This window comes from Vicugna pacos, chromosome 30 (assembly GCF_048564905.1).
Source record: "Vicugna pacos chromosome 30, VicPac4, whole genome shotgun sequence".
NCBI classification, from domain to species: Eukaryota; Metazoa; Chordata; class Mammalia; order Artiodactyla; family Camelidae; genus Vicugna; species Vicugna pacos.
The window spans coordinates 14,392,177-14,414,417 of NC_133016.1; the positions used below are offsets into that span (position 1 = coordinate 14,392,177).

Consider the following 22,241-nt stretch of genomic DNA (forward strand, 5'->3'; position numbering starts at 1 on the left):
ACAGTTCCTGGCCATTTTTCTTCCTCCTTTACAATATTTTGTTTTCATTTTAATCACATTAACTAGAACTGCAGGATGATCTTAAATAGGAGTGGTGATCATGGAAATCTTGTGTCTCTCTTGATTTTATTTTTAAAAGTTTGTTAAGAGTAGGCACTTCTGTAAGTAACATTATGGAAAATCTATGCTATTTTACTTTATTAAATAGTTGTCTAAAAGTTAGGAGTTGATGGTGAATATCATTACATACTCCATCTCCATCCTCTATCAAGTGATTATATGGACTGTCTCCTTTGTCCCATTAACAGGATAACATATTAACCCATTTCCAAGTTGAACCATCATATTCCTCAACTTCACTTGGTCATGATGCGTAACCTTTGTGTTACACATCTGAATTTCATTTATTAATGTTTGATTTAGTCTGTTTATATCTAATAGGCATAAATGTGATTGGTTAAACAATTGTTTTCTGTGTGCTTTGACAGATTTTGGTAAAAAAAATTGTCCTTGTTTTGTAAAATAAATTGATATGCATTTTGATACTCTGTGATTTGGTCTGTACATTACTTTCAAACCTCTATTTTGCTTTGTCATCTTTACAAAAATAAAATAATCCTGTTTGTCTTATTTAATATTTTACTTTGAACTCTGCTTCTATGATATTGATATAGCAACCTCTGATTTTTGTTTTCCTTTCACTACTTGATCTATCTTTACCCCCCAGCTTTTTATTTTTAACATTTGTGAGTTGTCCTTTTTCTGGATGGCGTAGAGAAAGTTTTTTTTTTTTTGGATACACTTTACTCTGTATTTTAAGAGATTTAACTCATGAAAATATGTTATATTTTTGTTTTTGTTTTGTAAAATATGTTATATCAATTTGAATTACCAGACTGATGGTAGTCATTGAGATTTTCCCAAACAAATGATTACCTTGTGGAACAGACATAAATGAAGTGGCAAGTTGCATGAATTATGCTGGTGAGTCAATGAGATAAGGAGGTATATGACAGACAGGTCTAGGACAAGTGTGGCAGGTTGTCTCCAATGTACCAATGCCAATGATCCCACCTCCTCTATTCCCACCCTGTGTATCCTCTTCCCCATAGTGTGGCTGGACCAAGCAATGGCATCTAATAGAATAAGGCAAAAAGGATGGGATGTCATTTCTGAGATTTATTTGTATAGAAACTGTGGCTTCCATCTTGTATGCCCTTTCTTGTTCTCTTGCTGGCTGGCTTTGAGGAAAGCCAGCTGCCATGTTGTGAGCTTTGCTATGGAGAAACCCATGTGGTACAGCGTCTGAGGAAGTATATCTTGAGAGCAACCACTTGAGCTTGAAAGGAGATTCTCTCCCAGAGAAGCCTTCAATGGGACCACACATCCAGCCAACACGTTGATTTCAGCCTTGTGAGAGACTTTGGACCAGAAGCATCCTGCTAAGCTGTGTCTGAATTCCTCACCCGCAGAGACTATGACATAATACATGTTTTTCTCTTTTAAGCTACTGAGTTTTGGGATAATCGCTTGTTCAGCAATAGGTAACTAATACATGTGACTAGATTTCTTGGACATTTGTTGAGCCAGTCAAGTCATATCTATAAGACTGTTTACAAGAACCCCGGAAGATTAAAAGGGTTTATGCCCAAATATGGGGGGCTACTTATGAGAACCTGGTGCACTCTATAGAACTTTGAAAGCCTATCTTCAAAGCCCATCCATGAATATTGTATAGAACTTGATACTGTACACTGAATATTTGTGGAATAAATAAATAAAAGTATAAAATACTGCATGGGTGAATGTTTAGAAATTCAAAACATAGAAGGAAACTTTGTTTTTCTTCCAGTCTTAATTCTTGCATGCAGGTGAGGAAAAAAAGAGAGAGGGAAGGGAGATACAATATTTGCACCCAATGCTTGTTTAATAACTTTCTACTGAAATGCATGAAGGATAAAAAAGGAGGATTTATTATATAAGTTTAGCTATCAGTGATCAAAGTCTTACAATGTGTTAAATTTATATACTTGACACATTAATCCACTGGTTCTCAAATCTGCTTGTGATGTTGGAATCCCCTGGGAAATCTTAAAATTCTTGCCTAGAGTTTACCCCCAGGAATTCTTATTTAATTGTTCTGGGGTGTGACATGGACAACGCATTTTTTAAAGATCCTCAGGTGATTCTACTGTGTAGCAAACTTTGAGAACTCCTGTGCTACCCTTTTTGCCCAGGGCTTGTCAAACTTTTTCTGTAAGAGGCCAGGTAGTAAATGTTAGTCTTTCCTGGCCATATGGTCTCAGTCACAACTACTCAGTCCTGTGACTGTAGCACTAACACAGCCATAGACAATACGTAAGTGCGTGAGTGTAGCTATGTTGAAATAAAACTTTATTTATGAACACTGAAATTTGAGTGTCATAAAATTTTCACACGTCACAAGGTCATTTGGTTATTTTGATTTTTTTTCAAGCATTTAAAAATACAGATTGGGGTCACACGAAATCAGGCAGCTGGCTGGATTTGACCATAGTTTGCAGGCTTCTGCTTGAATCCATTTAACTCCACAAAGGCAAATGTACCGATTATTCTCATTTTTATAGCTGAGGGACGTGGGACAAGATCTGAGGTCTGCTGGGGGTTGAGTCAGAATGTGACCATGATGCTAAGTTACTCTTTTAGAAATTATCAACATTTACTCAAAAAAAATCACACTTTTGGCTGGTTTTTTTGAGGTTAATTATGAAGATAAGTGATATGGAGGAAGCACTCCTTCCAACCTCTATCATTTAAAAAATAAATTGCCAGCGAATTCACTGGGATTAAAAGACACACATTACTCTATATAAAATGATAACCAACAAGGGCTTACTGTTTAGCATATGGAACTATATTCAATTTCTTGTAATCAGCTATAATGGAAAAGAAACTGAAAAAATGTATATGAATAACTGAATCACTTTGCTGTACACCTGAAACTAACATTGTAAATAGACTACAGTTCAATAATAATAAAAAAGAATTAAAGAAACAAAAAGCATACTTTATTTAGTTAAAAAAATATTTTTTAAACCATTGTTCAACCCTCTGCTTCCCGTATTGCTGAATAGGCCAGGCCTTTTATACGTTTGATGAGGGATTTACTCAATTTAATTGAAGTTACAGTTTTCCCTTGTTCATCATGTACCACCAAATCAAGCAAACAGTGTTAAAATATTATGGTCAATTATACAAATAAATCTTGCAGAGTTAATGAACATAGTCTCTAGATTGTGGAACGGACTGGACACTTATCTTACTCTGTAAGATAAAACACCACATCTATATAATGCATTGCTAAGCTTTCTTCTTACTACACACTTTGCCTAGAATCCCATTTTCCATTAAATAATAATCATTGTAATTAATAGACTGGTTATTTTATCTCCCTAATCTGGTTACACTAATTTATCAAAGGCAGGTAAATGAATTCTAGAAAAGTAGTGAACCATTCTTTTTATAAGAAGGTAAAAACATAAAATGTAATAATTCTCTAGGGGACGTAAGATATGTGAATTCTTGTAATTCACTGAAGGAAATGCATTAACTGTTTACCATTGTATTAAGGGCACCTGATTGGCTTAACTTATACTTCTCAGGACTAGTGATTATGACTAAGATGATGAGTGAACGTGAATGTTTCCTTCTAATCTTCCAAAGTGCCCTGGGATGGATCAGCAGGTCCATTACTGGCTCTCTATCCAGGGTTCTTCAGTACTGACCAGCTGAAAACGCCACACCCCCAGGTGGTGCTGAGGACAATTCAGAGACTGGATATTCTTGGGAAGGGTTTTATTTATTTATGTATTTATTTATTTATTTATTTTAATTTTTTTTAACATTTTTTATTGATTTATAATCATTTTACAATGTTGTGTCAAATTCCAGTGTAGAGCACAATTTTTCAGTTATACATGAACATACATATATTCATTGTCACATTTTTTTCTCTGTGAGCTACCATAAGATCTTGTGTGTATTTCCCTGTGCTATACAGTATAATCTTGTTTATCTGTTCTACAATTTTAAAATCCCTCTCCTTAAAACTGGAGAGAACTTGTTACCACCCCGACTGCTCCAGTCCTCACGCACCAACAATTTATTCGGGCAAGAAAAAGATGAGGAAGGAAGGGGACCAGCCAGGTAGGTGACTGGGCTCTTGGACAAGTTCTGCTGCACATCTTCATTTGGGCCAATTCACCTGACCCTTATTGCCAAAGCACTCTCCTCTGCACACACACCTGTCCTGCCTAATTCATGGGACTCTTCTAAGGCTTGGCCAAGATATATGTGCTATTAAACAGCAATGGCCGAGGCAGGATGGGGGCGTGGTTTTAGTACACTGAGTTGAAAGACTAAACTTTGGAAATAGTCAAACCTGAATTTATATCTGCACTCCCTCTGAGCTGATGGTCATGAGGATGGTACTAAACTGGGCATCTCAATTCATCATTGATGAAATAAGGCTATGAAGAGGTGTGTTGTCAGAATTAAATCTGAAAATGCACCTAAAGCCTCAGAATAGTAACTGGACTGAGTTCAAAAACTATTTATCTTCATCTTTTCCTCCCCTTTATCTTTCTCCTTCTTCCTTTTCAAGTAGGCTACAAGGATTGATGGACAAGGAATAGCCCATCTTTCTCTGCAGCCACCCAGTCCTTTGGAATTTTCATTTGAAAGTAAAGGAAGGAGGAGAGCAAAGGGCAAAAAGAAAGGCTCAAAAGAGAAACAAGATCTGATCATGTCATTATCATCCTCACCCCTTCAGTGATATTTATCCATCTCAGGACAAAGACCAGATTTCTGCCCCCCGCCTTCGTGGTGTGCAGAAGTGTGCTCTGACCGGGGCCACAATGTCAACCTTTTCTGTCATCAATCTCTGGCACTTCTTTTGCTGAACAACAAACTGCCACCAGCTTTGCAGCTTAAACCTACTCCCAAGTATTGGCTCAGAGTTCTGTGGGGCAGAGTCCAGCCATGTGCGGCAGGCTCCTTTGCTCAGAATCAACGTGGTGGCCAGACTGATCCAAATCCAAACCCAGTGCCTCAGAATGTGACCTTATTTGGAGACAGAGTCTTAACAGAAGTGGTCACATTAAAACGAGGTCATAAGGTCTGCCCTAACCCAATAGGACTGATGTCCTTATAAAAGGGGGATTTAGAACACAGAGACACATGCTTAGAGGGAAGATGATGTGGAGAGACGTAGGAAGAAGACATGGGCTATCTACAAGCCAAGAAAGAAGAGAGGGCTGGAACAGAGCCTTCCCTCACAGCCCTCACCTGGGAAAAACAACCCTGCCAACACCTTGATGTGGGACTTCCAGCCTCAGGAAGAATGGCTCCTGGAAGCCTCTCTGGAGTGGATATCTTCACATGATGGGTTTGGAGCAGCCAGGAAGGCATTTGGATGATGTGGGTGTCAGATGGAAAGGGAGAGTGCAGCCATCCACAGAGTTCTGCTACCCTCCAGCTCTGTTTACGTGCCGGATGTCCTATAGTTAGTGTCTTAAAATCCGTTAATGGGTTAGACCATGATGAGGTGAAAGCTTGTGCTTATGTGCCTTTCTCTCCACCGTGGCTGTTTGGTGGAGGCATGGGGGGCGGCAGGGGGTGCTGAGAATGACGATGATGGGGGAAATGTTTCTCTTCTCTGAAGCATCAGAACCATTACCCTAATGGCCACTTATGTTGGGGTCCCAAGTTTTTCATTCAAAGTGATAACAAAAAAGACACCTTAAACCCATAGGGAAACCCATTCAGATAGACCAGGTTTGAGCCCAGCCTCTGGAGTCACCAAGCTGAAAAGAACCTGATTAATGACAGCACCTGAGATAAGTGGCACTTTAACCAACCTTAACTGTTGATGTATGATGACATAATGTCCCCTCCAATTAATGACAAGGATATAAAACACCTGTATTTAGCAGAGCAGATGCTGCTTTTATGGTTAGATGCGCAGATGAAATTGACTTCTAAAGGACCATCTATAACTTACTTCCCTGTTATTTGTTTCTGTATTTGTTTCATTATGTACGTTATAGGTGGAGGAGGAGATTTAACCTCAGCTTTCACACCTGTGCAGCAAAAGGGTGTCTGCTATACTATAATTTACCTAAAAACTTGTATCTCATGACTGAACAGGTTGGCAATCGTGATCTGTCTCATTTACTGAGGACCTTTCCTATTGTTTGAACCCTAAGGTGTTTTTTTTTTTTTGATAAGCAATACCTTTAATGAATCAGCCAATCAATCAATCAATATACAGAAGCCACCTGTTTGTCTTATTCTATATGTAGTTTTAAAAATGAAAATGGTCGTTGCATACTAAATATATGCAAGATGCTGTCTTAGGGCTTCCCAAGGACTTCCTTATGGAGCTGTAATTTATCAGGGGAAGAAAGGCATATATACAATGACCATAGATGCTCAATCTCAGGGAGCACTACTGTGATACTGTGATTTATAAAAAGTATATATTTGGTCTTTGTCCCCGTGTCTGACACAGAGCTCTTAAAACCCTTGGAATTTCCTAAGTGATGAGAGTTATAAAGGTGTGCTTTGTTATGTCATGGGGTGACTTTTGGAAAACATGTAGGTAACCTAAGGATGGGGGCTGGTTGCTAGGAGACTCAATCATGTGATTAGAGGGTTGGACTTTTAGTTCCCCTTCCCCACCCTCCCCTCTTCCCACACACACCTCTGGGGGAGGGGAGAATGGCTGGAGGTTGAATCAGTCACCCACGGCCAATGGTTTAATCCATCATGCCTATGCAGTGAAGCCTCCATAAGAGCTCGAAAGGATGGGATTCAGAGAGCTTCCAGGTTGGAGAACACATGGAGAGTTTGGGAGAGAATGGCATGCCTGGGGAGGGCCTGGATGCTCTGAGCCTTTTCTTCATACCTTGCCTTATGCATCTCTTCCATCTGACTGTTTCTGAGTTATATCCTTTTATAATAAACCAGTAATCTAATAAGTAAAATGTTTCTCTCAGCTCTGTGAGCTGCCCTAGCAAATTAATCAACTCTGGGGAGGAGGTTGTGGAAACCTCCAGTCAATAGCCAGTTGGTCGGAAGCGTAGATGAAAACCTGGACTTGCAACTGGCGGCTGAAGTGGTGGTGGGAGGCAGTCTTGTGGGACTAAGACCTTAACTTGTGGGATCTAATGCCATCACCGTGTAGATAGCATCAGAATTAAGGTGAATTGCAGGATACCCGTTAGTATTGGAGATTTGTCTTTTGGATGTGTGGGGAAAAAACTCACACACATCCCCACTGGAATTGGGCCCAGAACCCTTTTAGCTACAAATAGTGGGCATTCTATGAGAACAGCTGTGGGCTGGGGTTGGCTGAAGAGAGTCACACGGAAGAGGTGGGATGGGAGGAGGGACTGGGTAAAAACGTTGAGAAGAAAGGCCAGACCAGGTGAGAGATGATACTTTTGAAGCCAAGGGGTAGGAATACATAGGTTAAGCTAGGATCCAGAGCCAACAAGGAAACTGCAGTGTACAAAAGGCACACTGGGCGAACTAGCTCAAGGTCAAAGAGAGAGACTGAGTCAAGACCAGAACAGAATTGAGGACCAATTTCATTCCTTTGAACCCAAGGATAAGGTAAAATAATGAGGAATCTTCTATTTTCCATCTCCACTTGAAGCATTTTATGTTACTGTGCTATTGGGTGACTACGGACCCTGGAGGTTGGGTAAGAGGATTGAGAGACCATAAACAAGTATTTAAAAGGCATTGTGGGCTCAGACTGCCCACCCTGTCAGCTGCAGGAGAAAATGTAAGAACAGTAGTAAGAATTGTGTCCAGGTCTTTCCATAAGTCCCTCGACAAGAAACTCTGTGGGCCACTGCTGTGACTGTTAAACACACGGGTTAACAGGAGAAAGAGCAAAATGAGGGTGAATTCTGGTGTTGGGAGTTAGGAAATTCATGACCCCTCTCTTATTCCTTTACGACTTCTCTCTACTATCAAAAGTGGAGTTTCTATGGATGGGTCCAGTCTTAGGGCGTTTAATTTGTCACAGTTCCCTTGCTGCGCCGCGTTAGGGTCCTGGCAGGCATGGCTATTCACTCTCACTGATCTCTCTTGGGTTCTAGAGGCTGGGAGGACACTAGATCTAGGACGTCTGCCCAGGGGATGCAGGCCAGCAGCACCCCCACTCTGTGTCCCGGGTCATCGCCAGGCTGCGGCAGCCTCCTCCCCTCCTCCCTTGCTGGGACAGGTGGCCTTCGCCAGTTCTGCTTTCATCGTGAAGGCAAACGTTCAGTGTCTTTCACTTTCTCTTGTTTGCCATTGAGAATGGCAGGTGTAGCCCTTCTCACATCTCAGGGTGGTCTCGGGGATGGAGGCAGGCGGAGCAGGCAGCTTGGGCGGACAATCTGAGATCACACTTTTCTTGATACATTTGGACATAGACTGTGAATCCCACGAGAGCAGGACTTCATCTTGTTCATTGTCATAGCCCTAGCACCTGTGCCTGACACATCGAAGGTATTTAATACACATTCATGGAATAACAAAATTCAACATGCTTTCTTTTCTGCACACCTACTTCCTTAAGGACCCAGATGGTTGACTGAGGGCAGCACTGGCCACATCCCTTTCCCCAGACTTTCATGTTTCTATCCATGAATCCATGAACATCTGTAATTGCTGCACAATGGGGCACCCCATTTGAATATACCCGACTGCAGCCACTAAGAGTTTGCCACTAGCTTTTCCTTTCTTTCTCATGGAAGAGCTATTCGTGGGGCCAGGGAAGTCGCCTAAGGATGGTTTTAAGTTTTCTGACCCCCTACCCCAAGATTCCAGTCTAAGGAGTGAACCGGTTGAGGCTACGTGGGACCATTTCTCACTTCACCTTTATAAAAGGAAAATATGCACATCCTTCTCTTGAAGACTGTTTTCTCTCCATCACACACCCTCCTGTCTAACCAAGACCAGACTCACGTTTTATACATTCCCCACCCCACACCCCAGTGTTTACCACCTCTCACCATCGACAGGTTGCTTCTCTGCAAACTGTAGACATATCTATCAATCTTAACACAGTATTTCTTCGTCTCTGCCTTCCAGTTGTTGCCATGGACCTTCTCTCGTGACCTCTATCGTCGAGCTGCTTGGGAAAAACACATACACACATTCACAGCCTCCACTTCCTCTCTTCCATCTCGTGTCTTCCTGGGCGGCTGCCGCAGGACTGAACTTGTACTTTCTGGTCTCTCAAGAATCATGAAGGGCCTTTTGTGCAGTCATCGGTCCCCAGCTATCTGTGCTGGTTCATCTGCGGTGATGCGCAGCCGTTGAATGGAATTCTAGGAACCCTTCTGATACCTTGCCCTAATTTTATATTGATGTGATATTGGAAGAATTGGAACCAGGTGAGGCTTTCCTGTTTGTTCTAGTGGTTCTATTTTTGTGGAAGCTTTCTACCCACCGCATGCCTGAAACTATTGAGTGCTGGGGTTATAATATGATTAAGTCATAGAAACTGGGGTTACTTAATACCATGTGCCCAAGTTACAAGGACTTGCCAGGTCAAGGGCCCAAAGGGGCCTGGGACCTCTTCACTGCCAGCATCCAGCCGCACATAACCTTGACAAGTAAGCCATGGGCCCCGGTGCCCCAAGTACTGGATGAAGGGGAAGGCATCCCAGGGTGCAGGCAGGCACTGTCTGCAGACATTTCTGTTCACGCATTTAGGAAGAGAGGAGATGGATGAAGGTACCGATCAGTAGCACGCTTTTCTAAGAAATGGAACATGCATGGCTTGGCCAGCAGAAATAATTAGCTCTTTGCCTGAAACCATAAGCTTCTTTATCTTTCTTCTTTGTCACGGACATGTTTCCTCTTCAAAATGGCATTTAGGGTTGAGTTTATTATTTCTAAGAGAAGAGAAATATTTTCTTGACCAAAAAGAGATGCATTTTCCTCATGAGCCACATTCTTAGTTTATTTAGTTGGAAGTTAGCTGCTCCTTTTTTTTTGTCTGTTGTGTTTGTTTGGGTGTTTATGTATTTACTTATTTAATTTTTAATGGCAAGAGATGTATGAAAGTTGTCTCCTAAGCAGAAAATAAACAAAAATCCACTCTCAGACATCACAGAATTTTTGGTCTGGGAATTGGGTCCTGAGAGATTAAAGACAGCTGGCACCCACCGCAGCAGCCGAGGAGAGGCGCGTTTCTGGATGAGTGTGTGGAATGAAATCTAAACAATGCTAACTGGTCACAGACACTAATTAAAGAGCCTGCCAGTAGCTGTGGGCTGCTCCAAATGAAACACTGTCTTTTCTTCACTCTGTGGACATAGAGATCCAAATAAGTTTCCAAAAAGATTGAAGAGTGTGGACACTGTAATCTTGTCTTCCCAGTAAATTTGCCAAAATCAGATAACGCCAACAAGGAACTGGTTCAAAGCTACAAAGAGAGATTGTTAAATGAATGCTGGGTTGTTTTCTTCTTTAGAAAAAAAATATCATGGAGCTGAAATCCCTTAAATCCTCAATTCTCTGCCATCATAATTTTATATTAATCAGAAAGAAAATTCCAAGAATTGTTTACCATGCCTTAAGGATAACTGTTAAAAAGGACACTTGAAAAATCTGTAATAAGAGAAATCCCTGATGGTTACTTTATACGGTGGTAAAAACAAGTTCAGAATAGTTTTTTATAGGAAAGATGTTACTCAGCTGCAAAACATTGCAGGCAAATTCCATTTGCCTCATTTGAGGAAGCCTAGGGGTGTCCTTGGAGGCTGAGAAGACAGCATTTCTCCTGGCCAGTTGGGTGAGGGCTTTTTGATCTCTTTTCAGGACATCTGTTTAGACATGAAGACTTGGTAGAGGCTGGGTGAACACGGAGCAAACACGCCCAGATGGAGTGGAGGCAAAGGAAATGGATGAACCGTCTTCAACTCCCAGGATCTCTTCTTTCAGGAAGGTGCTGCTGCTGTCCTCCAAGGAGAGAACTGAACCCAGTAGATGCAAAGCTATTTTAAGTTAAAAGGATGAGAAATGAATACGGTATCTGTCTTTGCACCTAGGAGCTCTTCTTCTTATCATGAAATCTGTGATGGTTAGAAAGCCAATGCTCCATCAGTGCCCCAGTCTACTTGCCTCCTCCAATGGTAGAATTTTCCCTTGTCAAGGTCTTTTTGATTTTCAAGTTTTCTCTTTTGGATTCTGGCTTGAAATTTTGGACCAAATCTCAATTTACCTACTCCTTTTAAAAAAAGGCTAAATAAAGGTAAGATTCTGGTTACTGGATAAGTTGCAAGATGAATTGCTTCATTCCAAACATGGGGTTTATGATTAGGAAAAAAAGCACACATGTAGAGAAAAATCTCCTCCATGTTAAGTAGCAAAATCTATGTCTTAATGGTGAGTGGAGTCATATTTAGTTACACAGAGAGCTAATAGCCTTTGAAGTACAAAATATTAAGCCCAAGTAAATTAAACTAGTTACTCAAGAGGCAAGATTTCATTAGTTAAGTTTGTTGACTGCAAGTAGCCAACACTGACTTGTGTTAACATAACATTAAAAATGTTTTTTTTTTTGTGAGATTATGGCGAGCTTACTGAACCTTAGAAAAAGTGAAAACTGGGGATCATCATATCTGTAGAAAACTCTTCAACAATTCACGGCCTCAAGGAAAGACATGTACTTGGAATATGTTGGTCTGATAAGATCTCCCAGGGTGAAACAGCTTCAAACATTTTCCATATTTGGTTCACTGCTCGCTACATTCAAATACAGGAAGTCTGATCGACTACGCTTGAGTCTAGAGCCAGGATAGGATGTCACACCTGGATTGATGGAGCTACCAAGACTGGATACATTGTGGGTGGGGTGGATCTCCAGGAAAATTTGGACAATCTTAGCTAGAGAAGAGTGAAGAAACACTGGCAGGCAGAAATAACAGATGGCATGCTTCCTGCATACGTGCAGAGAAGAGCTCAACTTGAACCTCAAAGACTGGGAAAAAGCATACAGTCTTGGGCTCAGTTTGGTTAACAAGCAACAAGATTATGAGCAAGTCCAGCTAAATTGTATAGAAGTTTCTTATTTAATTAAACAAAACCTATAGCTGGAAAGCCAGAATAATCCCTTTGGTATCTCAGTAATGGAAGAAAGGCAGGGGATGAGGGGAAAGGAAAGGGTATGAGGAAGAGGGTAAGAGTGAGTCAAGGTCTATGTCATGGTGTGGCCTGGATCTACTTAAAATCCTGAAATAAGGAGGACTTTTTCTTCTTCTTTTTTTTTTTTTAATGGATGGTGTAATGCTCTTGACTAACATGGTGACATCAACAAATGGGACTATCTTAACCTACCATGAGGGGGTTTGGTGACCCATTAATGTTGTAATGGCATCACTAGGAGTTAGTCTTTATCCTCCCACTGTTTTGAGCCATTTGGCTGAGTTGATAACCTCAAGGTCTTTAAAAGCAAAGAGGCTTGGAGTCAAATCTCACTTGCTTAAACTTGGGAAAGTTATTTAATCTCACAGTTTCCTCCTCTGTTAATTGATGATTTTGTTATCTCCCCAGGGGAGTATGTATGTGTCTCAGGTGCCTAGGACAGCTGGCAGGCCTGGACCCCATCACCACTTATACCCCATCTTCTCCCAGCTTCCACTTTCTCACTCAGCTCCGTCCACACCAACCGTGATGTTCTTCAAACAGACCAGACATAATCTGAATGGAAAGAGAAGTGACCCAAGTAAGGAAAGTGGCTGAAGCAGGTTCATCCTGGGCGATCCAAAGAGATCGACCTACTGTCTGGTGCCTACATGTCCTGAAGCCCAAGGTGGATGAATTATTGGGGAGTTTTCTGTAGATATGCTTCGGTCAGTTTCTTATATCTGTTGAACAAATTGCCACAAACTTCATGGCATAAAACAATACAAATGTATTACCTGACAGTTCTGGAGGCTAGAAGTCTCCCTGGGCTAAAATCAAAGTTTCAGCTGGGCTGTGTTCCTTTTTGGAGGTTCCAGGGGAGAGTTTGTTTCCTGGCCTTTTTCTGTGTTTGGAGACCACTGTGCTCATGGGCTGACGGCCCCTTGCTCCATGTCAGATCCAGCAACGTCGGGATGAAGTCTCACACTGCCATCTCTCTGGTTCTCTCTCCTCTAGTTCTCTCTTGTAATTGTAAGGACCCTTAATGATTATATTAGGCCCACCCGGATAATCCAAGGTACCCTCCTTATTTTAAGGTCAGCTGATTAGCAACATTAATCCCATCTGCAGTTTTATTTCCCCCTTGCCATGTAAACTAACCTATTCACAGCTTCCAGGAATTAGGAGCTGGACAACCGGGGAGTGGAGAGAGGGGCGGTGTTATTCTGACTACTGCATACATAATACCCAATTTCCACTTTCTTAGATTCAATCATCTCTCTATTATTCTTCCAAGAAATTATTTTTATTTTCCCTGCTTATGTTAACCCAAACCAGCGTTAGTTGCCTTTTCCTGTATCACTTTTCCCCCATGATGTGGCATGACTCGCTCTCTTACTCTCCCTGTGTTTGTTAAAGGGGGCCTTCTCAGTGAGATCTGGGGACCCCATCCTCGCCACATTCCAGGATTCTGGAACCCCTTTCTCGTAATCAGTTATTTCCATAGCTCTTACCACCTCCTACCTCACCACATGATTTACTTATTCATTATATTTACTTTGTGTCTCCATCCACTGGAACAGAGTGTCTGGGACATAACTGGCACTTAACAAATAAATACTTAATGAAGGAATGAAAGGGTTGTTGTTAGGATTAAATAAAATTAACTGAGATGATTTATGTGCGACACGGAGGCGAACAGTCCGGGATGGTGGCTCTTGTTTTTCAATTCCCCAAAGTCTCTGGCTTCTAGAATTCTTCATGGTAAGTCTTTCAGTCCCAATTTGAAGCCACCACAAATGTTGCTAAAAAGCCCCAAGAAACTTAACTTTTAGTGTTTCTTTGACTGGAATAGAAAAGTTTAATTCTTTGAAAGCCACAAACATCTTTTAAACCAGGCAGCGTTAGACTACTGGCCTGGTGTTTCCGGAACTGTCTGACATGGAGGGATGGATTATGAATTTATGCACCAAAAGCTCAGTTTGCTTTCCCTTTAGGGAAATGGCTCCGTGCTCCTCCATGCAAGAGGCCCTCCCGCCTCCCCAGGATTCCAGGCAACCGCTCCAGCTGTCACAAAGCATGATGTGGCTTGGAGGAATGTGGTCAGAAAGCCACTAAGTGAAAAAAGGCAGGACGGAGGGGACAGCCTTCAGTGCCATGTGAGGAGCGCGGGGTCTGGCTAATCAGCCTCTGCAGTACCACTTCCCTGAATCAGCCCAACATGTGACGCTTTGACCCTGCAAACCCGAGAAGTTCAGGTTTACGATGGAGGTAAAGAAAGATTTCCTACGGCCGTCCAGCAGCTGCAGAACCCAGAAGAAAAAGAAGAAGACAATACTTTTTCTTGCTTGGTCTGCGGTGGCAGGTGCACACCAAGCAAGGGTCACGGCCTCCAGGAGGAACTGGGGCTTGGCTGCGGAGCCGTCAATTCATCATCCAGGAAAATGCCCCTGACAGCAGCGAGAGACTCCCATTCATTTCCCTAGGGTCGTGCAGCCGCCGCCGCTAAATGCAACGTCTCTACAAATGTGAATTCGTTTGCTGCTTGGCCCCGGGAGTCATTTGTTTGCTACTGCGTATTGCAGAAGCAGCCCTCTTTGCAGCTGGCGGGGCCTCTGCGAAGTCCTCCAAGCACACTTTGTGTCTTTCCATCTCCGGTTTCTCTCTTCTTTCCCCCTTTGGAAAGCAACCCCTTCCTCTGATCTGCCCATGTGAGTTTCTCTCATCCTTCGTGGTCCCACCAAGTTCTGGTTTCTCCCCCAGCCCCTTCTGTTGATCTCTTGAAGTGCAGGACAGCAATGAGAAATCAAATGTTGATTCTTGGGGGGTTTTTTTGTTTGTTTTGCTCCAGGTTCTTTTTCCTTATGCAGAGAAGCTTTTTTTTTTTTTAATTCTCAGTCACTTTAGGATATTTCTTTATATTCAGTGTACTGAAATGAGGATTTCATTCTTTCCTTCAGTTTTCTGAGGAAAGTAAGTGGAGAAGTCACAGGTTGATGAGGCAGAGAAGGAGGTAAGATAGTCTGCTGAGAGAGGGATAAAGATGTAAACAGAAATGCAGCCTGAACTTTAAATGGAGTTCAATATTAAAAATATTAAATCACTATGTTGTATACCTGAAACTAATATTGTAACTCAACTAAACTTCAATTAAAACAAAAACAAAATAAGTGCAGTCCAGCTACCCTTTTTTTTTGTCTCCATCTTACTTGATGTCTCAGCTACATATGACACAGTAACCGCATCTTCCTTTTTTGAAATATTTTTTTTCTCATGCAGACACTGTACCTGCTGATTTTCCCACCACCTCCCTGGCTGCTCCTCTTCAGGACTCTAAATTATGGAGTGGCCTGAGTCTTTTCCTTGTGCTCTTAATGCTGAAAGGTCTATCTTAGATAAAGGTGCAGTGTAGGTAGCAGCATAAATGCTTCCAAATTGACACTTTTCATTAGATGCCCACTTAACTTCAGCTCCAAGAGCTCATGGGAGAAGTAGCCTTTAGCTGTCGTGTGTTATTTCAGGTTACATAAGTTCCTACCACACGTTCCATATTTAGCAACATTAATAAAAGGGACTCTTCATCATTATATCAGCTTAGTGGGCACAAATCATACCCTGGGTCAAACCTTTAGAGGAAGTAAGATGATTCGTTCTATTAATCCTTGGTCTCTAAAGTCCTGCTAAATCCTGCCTCTTCCATTGAGGCCCAAATTTGTGCCCTCAGAGATGAATCGCCTCTTGCTTTGCTGACTTTGCTATTGTGACATCATATTTAGCCACGTAAAAAGCTGCCATGACCATATGCCTAGAAAAACAAGAGAACACGCTCTTGATGTATCGTTGAGCAAAACAGATTATTGCAAAGCAGTGTGGTTCAAAGCGCAAGGACTTAAGACACAGTGGTTACTAGACTCACGTCTGTTCTAACTGCCCCTGCATCCTTTTCAGGCACCTGCAGGTAGTGGGGAGCAGAGGGCACAGAAGCTGAAGCGATGATCCATGCACGTGAAGAGTTCTCCTTCCCCATCCAGCGGGCAGCATCCAGCTCCTGGGTGTGGAGAGGCTGCTGTTCCCACCAGCCTTGTGTGTGCTTAGTCAGGCCTTTCTCCTAAAAACCAGATTTAGGATACATTTACAGGCTATTTTCAAGGCAGCTGGAGCAGTAGGTGAGAGATCAAAACTCAGTTATGGTAGATAGAAGAGAGGAATGCTTAGCTGAAGCTTTTCTAGATTCATCTTTTTTGGGGGCTACAAACTCAACTGAATTTCTTCTAGACACACCAAGCCTCCTGGTTCCCAGGGTTACCCAGGACCACATGTTGTGGGCTCCTTCCTGCGGAATGGGGCACAGAGAAGAGCAATTTGGAGGAGGTCGAGAGATAAAAGAAGAAAGACTTCGTTATATTTTTTCAAAACATTCTTGGGTAGCAGGAGGATCTTAACCTGTAGATGGTGCACGCATGCCTTCATTGCGTTTTTTTTTTCACATGATATAAAAGGAGAATTGACATAGTAGGAGACATCATTGGAACCAGGAATATTAATAAATACTGTAGTCAACAGCGGGATACCTTGGCATCCGATGGAGGCTTTGAATGATGACGAGGATTTGGGCATCCAGGGGTGAGCCCCTGAGCAGTGGAGGCAGAGAGAGCAGTATGACCAAGTAACAGAGCCAGGCGTGTGCAAGGCCTGAGCTGGGGACGTCAGGTCCTTTACTTCCTGTTTCTGTTATACGGTATTTTATGTGTGAGTCCCAATTCCCCTGCTAGATCAAAGCATCCTTGAGAATGCCTTCTTCCGCCTCACTCAACACCTCGAAGTATGGTGGTGATCAGAATCACCACTCATCAACACCCATTTATTGATGACTTCTTAAAAAAGGGCTAAGACCATACTTCTTTTTTTTTTTTTTTTATGTTCTTTGTCTGCCTTTTTGCTTCATCCCAGAATGGTAGATGCCTTATAGGAATGAGCATCCAATGAATATTTGTGAATTGACTTAGACTAAATCCTATTTTAACCTTAAGTGCAGGCTGCTCTAGATAAAAACAAAGCTCTCTTTTTATTTTCCATGAACCTCCTCCAGAAATACAAACCTGCCACCAGAACAGATGATCCTATCTGATCAAACTCATGGCACTCTAAGTTAGCAAGTATTGTGCATAAACCAATCAGCCAGCTTGATATGACTTGGGCAGATGAGTCTTCAAAACTAGCGGCGAGGTGGACTGGAAGAGTAACAGTACTTGATTCAAGGCTTGGGCTGGGAGAAGTTAGGCATTGTGAGAACTCGTGTTAGCCAGACTGGCTTTGGGGAGAAGAACTGGATGGGACCAGTGTCTTCTGTGGCATACGACTCACACATAACCCTAGGCTTTAAAACTCTAACTGAAGGTTGGGTTTGGTTTGGGCCTAGGGGCTTGTGGGCCCAGAGTAATCGGGACATCCATCCAGTGATTCTCCCGGGAAATCTTGGCTGACTCTCCCTGCTCCCCAGAGGCCATCTGCTGCTTTTCTCAGAGAACCTGCTGCTAGCAGCCTGTCCTGGGAGGTTTGGCAGCCTGTGAACTCCCCTTCAGTCTAAATTATCTTGGATAAAGGAAAATCCCAGCCATGGATGAAGTAGACTCTGTTCCCCTTTTGAATTTTGGAAACATTTTATCAACTTACTATAAAGGAAGATGTGTAGGTCTTTTTCACCCTCGAAGGAAAAATTTCATTCACAATCATCCTCCCCAAAGAAGTGGGCATTGGTTGGGTACCATATACCCAGTAGAACTGGCAAGCATGGAGGGTCTTAAGACTGCATGTGTACTCAGAGCCTGCCAGTTCTGTGACTCATGACATGGCAGAGGCTGAGTTGGCAGAGAAACCCTGTCCCAACCAAATGTCTCCTGCCTGCACCATCTAATTATCTACCCACTTCTGAAAGAGTGGGGTCGCTGGAAGCACAGGCCGTCTCTTCCCCGTTTAGTCACCTTTGTTCCTTTGAGATGTTTGTGTTTGCCAACATATACGATGCATTTTAAGCAGCACGTGCAAAGTGCGAGCTTAGCCATCACCATCATATTTGCTGAGAGAACCTTATTCTAGTGCGTGTTTGTAGCACTGTTTCACATTTGGAAAATTCTTTATTGAACCTTCTCTTCACCTCTGGCTCTGATGTTGGCAAAGGAGCAAAATTCATGTTTGATTTGAATTCTAGAATACCTCTCTTGAATCTAACTATGTTTTGACGCAAACGCTCTGATCACGGTGGAGAGAGCCCTGAGCGTTTCTTGCGCATTCCTATCCCACACTGCTCTCCTCGCTTGCCTGGAGTCCCCTTCCTCCTCTCCACTATTCTACCCCCTTCCCACCCTTCAAGGCCTCCCTGAAGTACATGATCCTAGCTCTCTGTGATCCTTCTCTTTGTGGCATCATTATTCAGTTTGGAGGTTTGGGAAACAAAGTCTGAGACTGCAAATGAGGCCAAGCCAGTCATGCTGTGGTTCTCTGAGTCATGAGAACGAATGTGAGGCCAGAGCTCAGGCTGTCCAGCCAATCAGAGGACAGGTATGGGGTTCAGTGTCTACATATGTGGACTAAGGACAATGTTTAGCATGCTGAGCCACTCAGAGAGCACACGCAGCAGAGTCTGACTCAGGCGGAGAACTCTAGAACAAGAAGGTGTTTAGAAATCACATTCCATCCTCTTCAGAAGATCCTGAGGCCAGAGAAATTCAATAGTGTTCCAAAGATCACCAGCTGTCGAAAGACAGAGCCAGGACCAGAACTCGGTTAGTACTCGGCTTCCGGAAATTTTCATCTTTGCTTCATTCAGAATCCCAAGAGTAATCTTTGGTGCCTCTTTCATCATCTGCTCTTTTCTGATCAGTCACAAAACATGTCAATTTTACTTGTTAATTTTTTTTTAATCTGTTTGCTTTTCTCCATCTCCACATCCACCACCCAAGCAGCTGTTGTCTTTTTTCTGGATTTTCTCCATCACCTCCAGATTTCTCTTCCAGCTTCTACTCTTGGTCCCCATCAATTCATTTACCATATTTTAGTTCCAAGATATCTTTTTAAATGCCAATCAGATTGTGTCACTTTCACACTTAAAACTGTCCAATCCTCTTTGGTAACAATCAGCATCCTCAAGCCGGCCTAATGGCATTGAGTGAGTGGGACTTTCTTTACCCCTCTGCCAAATCAACACCCGCATATCTTCTCTTCTTTCTGCTGCAACCACACTGGCTTTTCTGCTCCTAGAACTGGCCATACTCCCTTCCACCTTGGAGACTTTGTTTCCTTCCTCACCTCCTTCCTCTAGTTAAATACCTATTGACTCGTCACCTCTCCGTACTGAGCTCCCCACACTAAACCGGGCTCTTCTGTTTTAGTCTCCTAGTTCCCTAAGCTTTACTTTCATGACACTTATTATGGCTTGTTACTGTTTATCCACGTAACAATTTGATCTAAAGTCTCTCTTCTCTACTAGTCAATATGATTCATGACATCTGAGTCCACATTGGCATTGCTTGCCATGATTTCCTGGAGACTAGCATTGTGCCTGGCACTTAGTAGGTGCTAAATAAATATATACAGCTAGAATGAATGAACTGAATCTGACAGTAGTGCAGAAAGAAGTGCATCTCTGGAAGCACCACATAGTGTAAGTAAGTTCTGATTCAATAAGATCCAAATAAACACAAATAGTAAATAGACAAGGGCTATGTGACATACTCTGTCAAATACACACCTTTCTAGGGAAGTGTCCTCATGACACACAAATGCCCACACTGATAAAAACCACTGGCAAGCCAAGAAATATAATACGTGAAGATGAAGGCAAGAATTGTTTTTTCCCTTTTACTATATATACATATATGTTAAATATATATGTACATTTATATACATGTAGAAATTTGTAAATATTCTTTAACAAACTCATGTATACCTACCACTTAGATACAATTGTTAACATTTTGTTATATTTGCTTTATATCTTTCTCTGTATGTGCTGTATGATTCGAGTAAGTTGTGTTCATCATAAAGAGATATTTCAGTAAATATTTCCTCAGTATGAGACATAACCACAATAATTACCTAGAGTAATCTAATAGCCAATCCAAATTAAAATTTCCCCACTTGTTCCTAAAATGTCTTCTACGGCTGTTGCTTTAAATGAAGATCCAAAGTTCACACATTGCTTGTGGTTATTGCTTGTATGTGTGTGTGTGTGTGTGTTTAGTATCTTTTAATCTATAATAGTTCCTCATTTTTTTTTAAGTTTACTACATTGACTTTTTGGAGTGACTGGATCATTGTCTTGGACTATCCCCCATCCTAGGTTAGTCTGATTGCTTCCTGCTGGAGTGATTTATGCTGTTCCTCTACTTCCTGAAAACTGCAGGTTAAGTCTCAAAGCTCGATTAGCAGCAGGGTAAACACTGTCAATGAAAGGACCTCACAGATGTTGCTGGATACCGTGTATTGCATCTCAGAACATCTTGAGCAGGATCCACCAATAGTGAAGACAAAATCAGATGCCCAGAACTTTTCATTATAAAGATATTTTTCTTTGCAACTAGCAAATAATGGGATGACACATGACACCTTGGGACTAGTGTTATCTCCTCACAATGTTTTATCCAGTGGTTTTGGTCCCCATTGATGTTCCTTGTCTGAATCACTGCTTTTGCGGGTGGGGTTTAGATTGCAAAATGATAATTTAACAGATTTCTATCATTCCTTCTACTTTTAATTAGTTGATATTCATGTGTAAAGAGACGCTTTCCCACATCAACTGGGGAAAAAATTTAAATTCCTCCTTTAAAAATGTTAAAGTGGTTAATTCTTTGTAAGAAATATACCAAGTGGATGAATCAGCACACTTTTGATGGAGAAGTTTGAGTGGCTGTTTTAAGGAGTCAGCTCACTGGTGATCTGCTGTTGTGAACCTGCCCAAGCCAGTTATGTGCTTCGGCCAATGATCTGTGAATTTCAAATTCTAATTGAGTCTTGACATCTTAGGTTAAAATGATGCAAAAGTTCATTAAAGATTACTGAGTCTAAATACCTGGTTTTAAAATACTCTAATGATGCATTTAGTCAATTACTATTAAAGACGACCCGGTAAATTCTGTGCAATTTAAGAAGCCTCTCAACTCAATATTTAGACAAATGGCCTGGAATGGGCAGACTACCATGTAATTAATATACATTTTTGACTGCCCAAAATATTCATGTTTAGAAAGTAAATTATGTATTTATGTGATAGGGATGGGTGGACAACTGATGGGCATTTTTTATAAAGTTCATTGTTTTTTATCTTCTCAGAGGATTACCATGGTGTGTAATGAGCCATAGTGGTAGACCTGTGTCACATCTCCTTTTGCAGACAGAGCGATGAGTCCCTCTTTTCATCCTGACTAGCATCCGATGAATTTCCTATTTGGGCGTCCCCTCCTTGAAAGAGCTGAGGGTAATAAATCTACAAAAGCCAACTGCATGCTACAGGAAGTGTTAAGCCTTCAACTCCCTGAATTCAACCAGGAAACAACAGAAACCCAGCATCAAGGCTGGCAGTCTCTCTTCTCACAGAGGACGTGAGCATTTGTAAGTAAAGCACATTCATGGAAATTAAAATGAGGCTGTCGGGTCAGATGGGAATACCCAAGACAGATTTTCTCACTTTTTGGATTCTCATCATTTATTGAAAATGGACTTCTTGAAAATTTATTATTGATTTAGTTTCTGATATCTCTATTGTCTTTCATCTAGAGGCACCATATTTTTTAGGAGGTTTATTCATGGTGTAGTTTAGGGTGAACCCACTGAGAAAGCATCTCTGAGCGCTATGGCTCTGAGGGACTAATGGGGCTTGTGATGTTAGTGTGGAAAATGTTTTAAATGTTATTATACTCATGTTTTTTTATTACTTGCAGGGAGGTGATTAGAGATGGCTCAGTATTTGAGCTTATGAATTGATTTTCAAGAAACTTAAACACTGTGCATTTATGCACGCAAATGCTTTCTATGATGAGGGTATCTGTTTATCGAGGGGGCTGAGTCTCGTAGCC

The 22,241-nt window shown here is 41.8% G+C and overlaps 1 long non-coding RNA gene across 2 annotated transcripts in view; it reads left to right on the plus strand.

Moving 5' to 3' along the window:
* Positions 1–22,241, plus strand: part of LOC140690469 (uncharacterized) — a 74,822-nt gene that overhangs the window by 50,573 nt on the left and 2,008 nt on the right. For both annotated transcript variants that reach the window (XR_012065768.1, XR_012065769.1), the window contains exon 3: positions 21,560–21,777. This is a non-coding gene — a long non-coding RNA (uncharacterized lncRNA). The remainder of the gene's footprint in view (positions 1–21,559; positions 21,778–22,241) is intronic.